Source organism: Orbicella franksi, chromosome 3 (genome assembly GCF_964199315.1).
Source record: "Orbicella franksi chromosome 3, jaOrbFran1.1, whole genome shotgun sequence".
NCBI classification, from domain to species: domain Eukaryota; kingdom Metazoa; phylum Cnidaria; class Anthozoa; order Scleractinia; family Merulinidae; genus Orbicella; species Orbicella franksi.
In genome coordinates this window covers 12,975,712-12,987,017 of record NC_138147.1, presented here as the reverse complement: position 1 = coordinate 12,987,017, position 11,306 = coordinate 12,975,712, and the positions used below count along the sequence as shown (strand labels likewise).

General features: G+C 39.4%; 1 pseudogene; it reads left to right on the top strand.

The window, feature by feature from the left end:
* Positions 1 to 2,240: 2,240 nt before the first annotated feature.
* LOC145482323 (BTB/POZ domain-containing protein 6-like) lies at positions 2,241 to 3,498 on the top strand (annotated as a pseudogene).
* The last annotated feature ends 7,808 nt before the right edge of the window (positions 3,499 to 11,306 follow it).

The following is an 11,306-nucleotide window of genomic DNA, read 5'->3' as shown; positions in this document are numbered from 1 at the left end:
TAACCTTGGTACATTCGTGCAGTGTTTATACCGGCTCAAATAACTCAAGTTGATCTTTCAACATTTGCGCGCGCTGCATTATCAACGTCATGAAATCGAACTTGGACGAGGATTCCACCGCAGTGGAACAGGAGCAAATTGAGGTGCCATCATTTTCTTAGGCGAGGACCTCATTCCATAATGTTGCGGAGAAAATTCAGCTGCTTGATCATACCCAGAGTATGGATGGATACGTTGTATATGCAGCATCCTCCCTGCCTAGTGGCAAAATATATCGACGATAATTACACAACATAGGATCGAAGTTTGTATAGCGAAAGTTGTAAATAATATTGAGAATGAAAACTGCGAAGCTCTCTTTCATGTGACGGATTGCTCGCTGTAACAAGATCGATCCAATCTTTCCACGTTATCTGCCATGATCGCCCAGTCAAAACTGGAAAAGAAACGCTTTGTCGACAATCGCTCAATCTGCTCACCGCGGGAAGTGAAATATTACGCCGCCACAAGCGGATATATCTGTCATCTTGACCTTGGTTACCAACTGTAACCATGCCTGATCACAGGGTAATTACAACTTTTACCTCGGTTAAATCTCTTTTGTCTTTTGCGGCATTTACCAAAGTATCAGTTGGCGTTTACACACGGAAAATGTTTACCTAGGTAAGTAAACTCTGTTACCTCGGTAAACCGTTCAAGTCTAAACACAGCATAAGTCGTAACTCCAAATAACCAATGTAAATTGTTCTCAAAGTTTGCAGTGAAATTCGTCGGATAAGCGAAAAGGATGTGTTCCCTAAGCGGTCCGCAGATAATGTTACACGGTCATATTTTCGACGCTATTGCACAGAATCTTTGTCACACACTGCTGATTTCCAAACCTTCGAAAAACTCTGTGAGTCTAACAATTTTGTTATCATGTAATTCTAGAGGATTAATCTTCGACTTTCATCTAAATCGAAAGAGAAATAAGTGTTGGTTAGCGGCGTACAGTTGCGATCTATTTACGTATCAGTATAACGCTTCTTGATCATGACCGGATCACACAACTTTGCCGGTTATGTTATAAATACTGCGGGATTGGAAGATATAGGTTGCGGTGGTATTTCTACAAATTGCTGGTTAGCTTTAAGCAGAAAATTTATGAAAACAGCGTTCGAAAGTCTGCGGAACAAATTCCAGTGAGAGTTCTTCAATGGTTCTCACAGATTCAGTTCGCTTGTTTCGGTTCGACAAAATCAACCATCGTTTACGTCTTTATTGCACCATTAGCCGATCATCGCCAGTAAATTGTACAGTATACCTTTCTTTAAATCTGGAATATTGCTGCAACAGCCGATAGCACCTCTGGAAGGCGTTTCTGCGCACTTTTCGAATGTGTATTGCACCGTCCTGAAGGAGATGAGAGGAAATGAGATATCCAACCTTCCTGGGTAGACGTCACAAGAGCCGCTGGACCCATTCTCCTCAAACTCGGTCGTGAAACAAAATGGCGGTGTTTTGGAGCTATTTTCGAGATTTCGTCGTGGCACAGAAAATCGAGGATTTAACGGAATCCAAAAATTTTTTCGCAGAACTATTTCAAATAATAAGTAGATTCGTTCTAGCGAAAAAAAAATTTTGGGGTTGGGTGCACTTTAAACTACAGTCAATACATTGTGTCGGACACAAATAAACATTTTAAGTTTGATTCAGACAGAAAGCTAAATCCTTGATTAAAAATTTGAACCAAATTTCTTGACGTGGTTACCGACTGCAAAATAGAAAAGACCACAGTGTATCTGCTATTTTTCTTATTTATTCAATTTTCAGCAATAGAAATTAGATCAGTCTTTCCTCATGCGAAGCTTATGATTAGTTGATTACAATGACTGGAAAAAAATTGGGGTGCCCATGCTCGTTGGTGAGCTAGAGCCATTTTTCAACTGAAAGAGCTCAATATCAAGGCAAATCCGTCATGTTTTCAATATGCGCGTGCACGAGCGCGCGCTAATGACGCCATAAATTATGCGCAGTAAGGATGCGCAATGCAAATGTGAGGAATGACCTTAACTTGATCAAAAATGTCACTTACATGCATGGACAGCAAAAATATGGTAAAACCTAAAAACAAAATACATATATAAACAATAATTTTCACACACTTTTATCATAAAAATATCTGCTTCACTGGGTCTCGTACTCGGTCAAGTTTGAAAAAGGGACTATGGATACGAAATTGAGCCCGCGATAAGAAGTCCTAAAACATACGTGAGAAATGCGTGACGGTAGCGTGACTCTGTCGAAAACGAAAGCATCTTAGCAGAGAATCGATCATAAGTGTTATCACACGCAAACTTAACAGCTCAAGGATGTCTCTCGATGTGTCCAGTGAAGATTATTGGAGTTCGACAGCTAGATGTACAATCAGAGAAAGATGTAAGTTTATGTTTAACAACGAGCTCTTGAGTGATGTGAAATTTGTCGTTCGAGACGCTGAAGGCGGAAGTGAAAGTATGAAGAAGATTCCAGCTCACAAGTTCTTGTTAGCGATCAGTAGCCCAGTATTTTATGCTATGTTTTACGGTGAACTGGCCGAGAAGAAAGATTCAATCGATATCTCTGACTGCGATCATAAAAGCCTGTCAGAGTTGTTTCGCTTCGTGTACAGCGATGAGGTGAACTTGAACGCAGACAATGTCATGCATGTGCTGTATTTGGCCAAGAAATACATGCTTCTTTCCCTCGCTGAAAAGTGCACGGATTTCCTTCGGGAAAACCTGGATGCATGAAACGTATTTCATGTGTTACCAGACGCACAGAAGTACAAAGAGAAAGGCCTAGAAGATCATTGCTGGGAAGTGATCGATAAACAGGCGGACGAGGCTGTGAAATCGGACGGTTTCGTGACAATCGAGAAACCGGTGCTGGAGGCATTAGTCGAAAGAGAGTCTTTAACTGTTAAGGAAGTGGAATTATTCAAAGCTGTCGATTGCTGGGCTACAAATGAATGTGAAAAGCAAGGCCTAGCAGCAGAAGGCTCTGTGAAAAGAAGGATTCTTGGAGAACGAATCGTCAAGGCAATTCGTTTCCCTGTGATGGAAGAAAAGGAATTCGCCGATGTCGTGCTTGACTGTGATATACTAACAAAGAAAGAGTCATTCGACATGATGAAGTATTTTAATTCTGTACTGAAGTTGCCAGTGGGGTTCACTGAATCAACAAGAGTTGGTTCTCGTCATCGACTGACCAGATTTAGATCAGGAAAAATGGGTAACGGTTGGGGGTACTCTTCCGGTTCAGATTCACTAGTTGTTTCAGTGAACAAAAACATTAAGCTGTATTCGGTACGTCTATTTGGAAGCGAAAACAATGAATATTCAGTGACACTAAAGGTGACCGATTCCTATGGGATTGCTCGAGCAACTGAGACAGGCACATTTATGTCTGAACTTTTCCAGAGTGAAGGAGGTGATTATCACGGCTTTGATATCGTGTTTGAACATCCAGTGGTTTTAGAAGCTAATATCAAATACTTTTTTGAAGCTCTTATCAACGGTCCACCTTCCTGGTATGGGAGTAGTTGCCCATCTCGTATAGAGCATTCTTCTGGAGTCACATTTCTTTACAGTAGCAGAACACCAATGCGCACTACTTGTCAAAAAGGACAATTTTCTGAATTTGAATTTACACTGAACTAACTCTCAAAGCAGGTGCTGTATTATACATATTTTTTTGAAAAGGCCGTGTCATGTTAATGTTAAGGGCTATTTTTAATCACCCAGCAATGTATTGTTGTGCTTCACAACTGTTCACACAAAAATCAATCGTGTGAATAGTTGCGTGAAAGACTTTTGAGTTTGATACTTCGACCAATGAATATTTCCTATGAGAAATCTCAGGGTGTTTTTCAGTCCCTTGGTAAAAACCAGGCTTGGCACAGTGGAAACCACACTTTTATTTACTACTTTTTTCCGCCCAGTTTTGTTGTGCTTGTCGAAGTGAGGAATTTTGATCAAATTTATTTTGATCACACGTCCAAAGATGTAAAAAAAACCCACATGTTATTCTTGCTTTCTGTACATGCTAGTTGCACAAGATATGTACTGGTGCTTAGTTTAAGATCACTGGGTTGCCAGTAATTACCCTTGTTTTTCAAAGCTGTATTTATGCAATTCAGAGTGTTATATATATAGGTTGTATTAAAGAGGATGTTGTTGTTGTTATTGTTGTTGTTGTTGCTGTTGTTGTTGTTAATTCACTTCTTTCAGAGTTCCGACAGATTGTTTATTTTAAGTATGAATCGAAGACCTAAAACAACAATACGGCCACAAGGGTCCCTAACAGGGCTGATACTGTTTCTGCTGTTTGTGGATGATTTATTACCCGACACTGTTAAGACATTGAGAGTCGCCTGTTATGCCGATAAAACCAAGATTTTCAAGAGCATCGGTTCAATCACAGGCTGTAATGTCTTGCAATTGACCTTGACGATCTTGTCAGTTGGTCCGAATCATCTGGGCTCATATTTAATCAGTCCAAGTATAAATACCAGCGAATCACCCGCGAAAGAACACGTGTACAGCACACCTATACCATCAGCGACATGCCTTCTACATCTACATCTACATCTACATTATGGGGGTCTTGCAAAGGGAGGCATGCTCCCATCACTGCAAGATATTAAATAAGAAAAATAAAAAGCAGGGTGGGGGGTGGGGGGTAAAAAAAACCTTAAAAAGCCTTTGGAATCTTGCGACACGGAAAAGACCTTAGTGTGTGGGTGTCAAACAATCTTACCTTGGAAAAACAAGTGACTGAACAGTGCGCGAAAGCCAACAATCTCCTCGGCTTTGTGCGCCGAGCTTCTAGGTGCATCCAAAACACCCAAACGCGTCGCACACTCTGTTTTGCTATTGTCCGGTGCCATCTCGGTTACGCAACCCAAGTATGGTCGCCTCAGTTCATTGGCTCTCTAAAGTGAGGTGAGAAACGTGCAGCGGCGTGCTTCCTTTCTGTTGCGATGTAACCTATAAGACCCGCCTCCAGCTAAACAAACCTGTCACCTATTTCATACTGGCACGAATTTTTGGATATAGATTTTTTTTTTCTATAAGGCTGTAAACAACTTAGTTTTCATAGATAGCGAAGGTCTGCCTGTAACTAGACAATCGAGGAGATTTACTAGGTCATTGGGCAGCAATGTTATGACTTATGTTCCTAAATGAAGTAGAACTGTTACTTATCAACTAGACTGTTCACAGTCTCCTATTTTTCCGTGAGATCGTAGATGTCGATCATTGAGTTCGATGGGCCGCCATCTTGGTCTCTTGATGCGAGCGAAACTGGGGAGAGTACAAAATGCCCATGGGTAGTGGCGGTGGGGTTAACAGCTGGGAGGTTACGGAGCAGAAAAAATAGGGAGACTGTAACAGCTCCACTCTGTCTGGTGTTCGCTGCGTTAGTTGCTCCAGCAACGGCAACACCTGATTGGTCGAAGGGACAATAGAGTTCATCAGAGCGTAGCAGAGCGCAGCAGAGCGTTGACAACTTGAGTGACAGAAAGTGGCATTCATCATTTCGCGGCTCAGGCCAAAATGGTATCGATTTCAAGAGAATATTCTGGAGAATGTTTTGATTTTGATCGTCTTTGTGCTTCTTGTCTTGGAGGAATGGAGTTAAAGCGCGAGCAAAAGGAGGCCGTTTCTCGTTTACTCGAAGGAAAAGATGTTTTGGCGGTTCTTCCAACTGGTTTTGGCAAGAGTTTAAAATATCAAAGTTTCGTTTTGGCGAAGGAAACGGCTGAAAGCTCCGTTGGTTGTTCTTATTTCCGTCTGACATTTTACAATTAATGCCACAAAGACGGCACGCATCTGAATAATTGGAATTCTCTGCGGGCTTTGCCGCTTTTTTCGGAGTCAGAGAAGAGTTCTTCCGTCCCGCATTCATTCGACCCAACTTATTAAACCTTCAAAATGTTTCGAAATTCACAACACAGTAACATGTATTCATATCATCATCTCTGATTTGACAGGTTTTTTCTCAGGGGAGGAGATTGTTAATTGATTTGACTAACGGAGGCGCCAAACTGGCGGCCGCGCCCCTTGAACACGAGGCAGAGTGAAGCTGTTACAGTCTCCCTATTTTTTCGCCAGCCCTGCCCTCCACCACCCCTACCCACGGGCATTTTGTACTCTCTCCAGTTTCGCTCGCATGAAAAGACCAAGATGGCGGCCCGTCGAGTTCAACGATCGACATCTACGATGTCACGGAAAAATAGGGGACCGTGAACAGTCTACTTATCAACGATCATTTTTCATACGCGCGTGCCGCACATGGAATGTTCGGCCTACTGAGTTACGTATAAGTCACATTTCTCTAGCCTCATTTAAACGTTTACTACTTCAATATTACAATAGGGCTCTAGATCTGTACGACGTTGACGACATAAGAACCTGGAGAACAATCTGTCCCAGGTGCAACATAGCAAGGACCCTTCTGTGTCCACCGTTGTGCTTTTTCTAGCAATTTGAACTTCGGTTTTGTTTCCTTTTGATTTTTCTTGTTTATATATGAGTAGCTTTAGTTTAATCCTTATTAACGAGGGATCCACTGTAATTGGTTAGGCTGTAGTGGTCTCCCTGCCTAATAAAAATTTTATGTATCTAAGTAGTTAAATAGATAAGACGACCATGACAAACCTGCAGTGAATTAACTTATTTCGACCAAATGTTTCCGTTACAGGCGCGGAAAGTCATTTTCGCGCCACTAGAGTCTTTAGCAAAACATGTATCAATTTATCGCGAACCTTGTGGGGTTTTACTACCTTCTCCTCAGACGACTGCTTTGCCGCTTTATAACTCTAAAAGTTATCCAAGGAAGTGAATTGGTTCCCCATATTTGTGTTAATTTTACGCTTTTGGATTAGAAGTCAGTCAGAGTGTGGTTTAAGAAACATGCTTTGTGGCAAATTCAAAACCTATATATCTGGCACGCTTTTAATGTTACTGTAGTTGTAATTTTGGTCTTATAACTATTCATTACACGAAAGCAGTTGCAGGAAATGACGTCAGATGTAAAATCCGCGCCTGAAATTTGCCCCTAGGATGTCCAGTAAGAGCTCACTTGGTCAAGTGTCTATTATGAAGTTTTACCTGTGTACGTTTCACCTGTGCACGAGTCGCACCCGTTGACGAGGTCCCTTCTTTATAAAGAGGGTTTTCACGAGGATCCGCAAGCAGTGAAATTTTTGTCCCGAAGTTAATTAGATTTATTTTTTATACTAATTGTCAATGACAGATCGGTCAAGGAATAGTAGGGCATAGTATAAAACCAGCACTGGACCCTGGACTGAACTCTGGACTCTGGATTCTAGATTAAATTTAAAAAAAGAAAAAAAAAAACACGAAAAAAAAACTAAAAAATTAAAAAATTAAAATAGACAAGATAAATATATATAGTAATATTTGCTGGACTAAAGAGGAAAGAGACTGGAACTGAGCATGTTGCAATAGCAACGTCAAAATTTGGTATATTTCTTGAGGTGTACCCCGCTTGCCAGGATTCAATTCATATTGAGTCAAACATTTTTTTTTTATATTCCCGGGTTATACTGTACTTCCGTTAAATTGTTGATTATTCTTGAGAGCACTTTGAAGCTGCAGGATCTCAGTCTCTTTTAAAACTGATAGAGTACAATGTATGTGCATTTTTTCTTTAAAGTTTTAGATGTTTTATTCACGAGAAAGAGTCAATTTCTAGAGAACATGCGGTACTTTCCATTGAGAAAGCATGTCGCCTGATAAAAAGATAAAATCCACAACCAGGTACAATGTTCTCTCAGCAGCCTCAGTACCGCTTGTGCTTGGTTTACGAGATTAGCGGTTGTACTATTCTTTTTTGGCAGGATCCATATCTATACCAAATGTATACCAAACGAACAGCGGAGAAACGAAAGTAAAGACATGCTTTAGGGTGCTAATAATAATAATAATAATAATAATAATAATAATAATAGTAATAAAAACAGACGCGTTGTATGGCGTTGTTCTTTTTGTGATACAGTCGAAGATCCGGTTGCGACCACCTCTGCTCAGCGACCAGTTTCCAAAATACGAAAAGTTTCCGCGTCAGATCACTATGTTTGAAACCTCTTGTATGCAACTACCTCTCTTAAACGACCTCGACCACTTTTTAGAGCTAAAAGTTTGAAATGGGGTTTTATTTTTTAACTTCTCGTAAGTGATCACTTGACAGATAAGAGAGCGGAAATGGGATAATTAGGTGTTGTAGCATTATGACATTCCTAGGTAGTACAAGAGGTAGAAATTTCTCAATGGAAAGTACCGGATGTTTTCTAGAAATTGACTCTTTCTCGTGAATAAAACATGTAAAACTTTAAAGAAAAAATGCACATACATTGTACTCTATCAGTTTTAAAAGAAACTGAGATCCTGCAGCTTCAAAGTGCTCTCAAGAAGAATCAACAATTTAACGGAAGTACAGTATAACCCGGGAATCCGGGAATATATATATATATATAAAAAAAAAATGTTTGACTCAATATAAATTGAATCCTGGCAAGCGGGGTACACCTCAAGAAATATACCAAATTTTGACGTTACTATGGCAACATGCACAGTTCCAGTCTCTTTCCTCTTTAGTCCGGCAAATATTACTATATATATTTATCTTATCTATTTTTATTTTTATTTTTGTTATTTTTTAGTTTTTTTTTATCTTTTTTTTTCTTTTTTTTTTTTATTTAATCTAGAATCCAGAGTCCAGAGTCGAGAGTCCAAGGTCCAGTCCAGGGTCCAGTCCAGGGTCCAGTCCTGGTTTTATACTATGCCGGTCACACATATATTTTTTATTTTTATCTGACTTTTATCACTTGATGGTACCACTTAAATTTTAACTTCACGACTTGAAACAAGAGGTGGGATAAGCTCGAAATTTATAACGTCAGTCTTATAATTTCGACAGAATTTGAGTTTATTGGTGTTCCGTTCGTGGTAGATATATATAGTTGACGATGTAGAATTGCTGAAATTTTTACTGATAGCTGACTAATATAATAATCGCCGAAAAATTTCACTGATAGCCGAGATTCCAGCGCCCCTATCCAGTCTGTCTTCTAGTGGAATGAGATTTTATAATGGAGATCACGTTTTCTGTGTTTGACAAAGGGTGCTTTTTACTTTTGCTGCTTTTTCGTTAATTTCCTGGCAAACGCCGAAGAAAATTTCATGATTAGAATCATTTCTGAACTGCTGGGAAGTCGCACTTTAATTTATCATTTATCATCTTTCTTTCCTTGTCATTATTTTGGTAGTGTTCTCAATTCCTAAGCTCTTTTTTCCCCAGTTTAGTTGTCGTCTTTTTTCAGTCTTTCCTTCTAATTATACTAGCTAAATATATAAGAAATAGATAAGACAAAAAGCCAACTGGCATGTTTTTAATGCCGGGAATGCATTTTATCGTAATGTTATTGTATTTTATTGTAATTTTAATTAGTTAAAAGTAGTGTGGCATGGGGAGTCAACTTAAGTAAATGGTGCAATAATTTTATGTGTATGGTATAGTTTTTTGTGTGTTCAAAATAAAAACTGAAAAACTAGCTTTTCTCTGCTTCGTTAATAAATGTACTACTTAGTGGCCCATGTAAACTAGTGTGCAAGTTATACAAATAAGTTTACATTGGAAGAGGTGAAGTGAACAACACCATAACAAAAAAAACAAAAAAAAAAACGCTTCTATGAAAAAAGCATTAAAGTAATTTTATGATCATTAGATCCAAGCTTCAAACAGTTACAGAACGGCACGAACACGACGAGAAGACACCGCTCTTTGTTCCTATAAAGTCTTTACACATCCAATATTTATGGCCTGAAAAGAGCAATAGTGTTCTACTGTTCCAGAGTTTAACAATACGTTTACCAAGTTCATGGCGTTAAAGAATCTCATGTAAACGAGAATGCTCATACGCTAGCCTTTGTTTGGCTGTCTTCAAAGCCTGTTTTATAACGCAGAACTGTGCATCTTTGTACACAGCGCGTGTAACATTTTTCCCATCGAACGGGTCTTCGATGCGAATTTTAGGGCGGGTCCACTTTTTATCATAGGCACAGTTTTGGTGCCGGCCAGACGAACCGATAACACTTTATACCAATCAAAGTCGGTGTAAAAATTGAAAAAACCGACGAGAAGGCTTCCAAGGGAATCTGTATTAGATGAATTATATGAGATAACGACTGATGGAAGGGAGCCGCTGGCCAGCTTATCTGCGGTAGCGCTGGCGCTGGACGATGTGCTGAAGTGGGTTGGGCTGGAAATTTGTAAAGATGGAAGGACAAGTGGGCTGCAACCTCTCTGTTAATAATAAATAACCAACGGTACCACGGCGAAACCTAAATCAAGAGAAAGAAATATTAAGCAAAGTCCTCACAGCCTTACCAAAGGCTCATCAAGTTTAAACTAAGAGAATTATTACCGTGGCAGTGTCTGGATCAGTCTGATCGTAAAGGAAAAATCTTTAGCATTTTATCCCTCCTTTTTCTCTGTAGTTAAGTGCTTTAATCTTGATTAACAAGATATATCTCAGTCACCAAACCGAGAAAGTATTTTACTTCATTTCCAAACGCCTTGAGGTTCGCCAAAATATTTCGTTGCATGGATTATTTTCAGCTCTCTTCTCGACGTTTGAAAAGTAATTATACACCGTCTCTCGTGTTTGATATCATTATTGCATCACAACCTTGAGCATGTGTAACCTTTTATAACACTCCTTTTATAGCTTCAGTGCATTCTATAGAGTGTGTGCATTGTCACACAATAAAAAATAAAATCAAAATCCATTCAGTGGATAAACTCAAGAAATTGTGATATTATAGACGATAAATAAAACAGACAGTTCTCCAAGTTTAAGGTGTGTGCTTCCCAAAGTTGAGATATTCGTCCAAATGTTCCGCGCAAAATTATGGAACCTAGTATGGAGCCGCCATGTTGGAGGACCTCCTTAGTCCTCCAATATGGCGACAGGAAAATAGTGTAAACATCTGGAACTTACTTTGGTTATCTAGACATCTGATTATCTAAACCGAACCAAAAAACATTTACAAAAGCACTTTTCCTAATACTTTAACTCCTAAAATGGCTAAATATCACGACATACAAGTGATTTTATTTTTGAAACAGGGAAAACAGGATATTTAAAGAACAGGCAAAAAGAGGATAGAACAAGTTCCACAAGTAAAACGAAGGAAAAACCAACAAAAAGCAGGGGATCAAAACAAACTGGCCGTACAGCCAATTCCCAAATCTCGAGT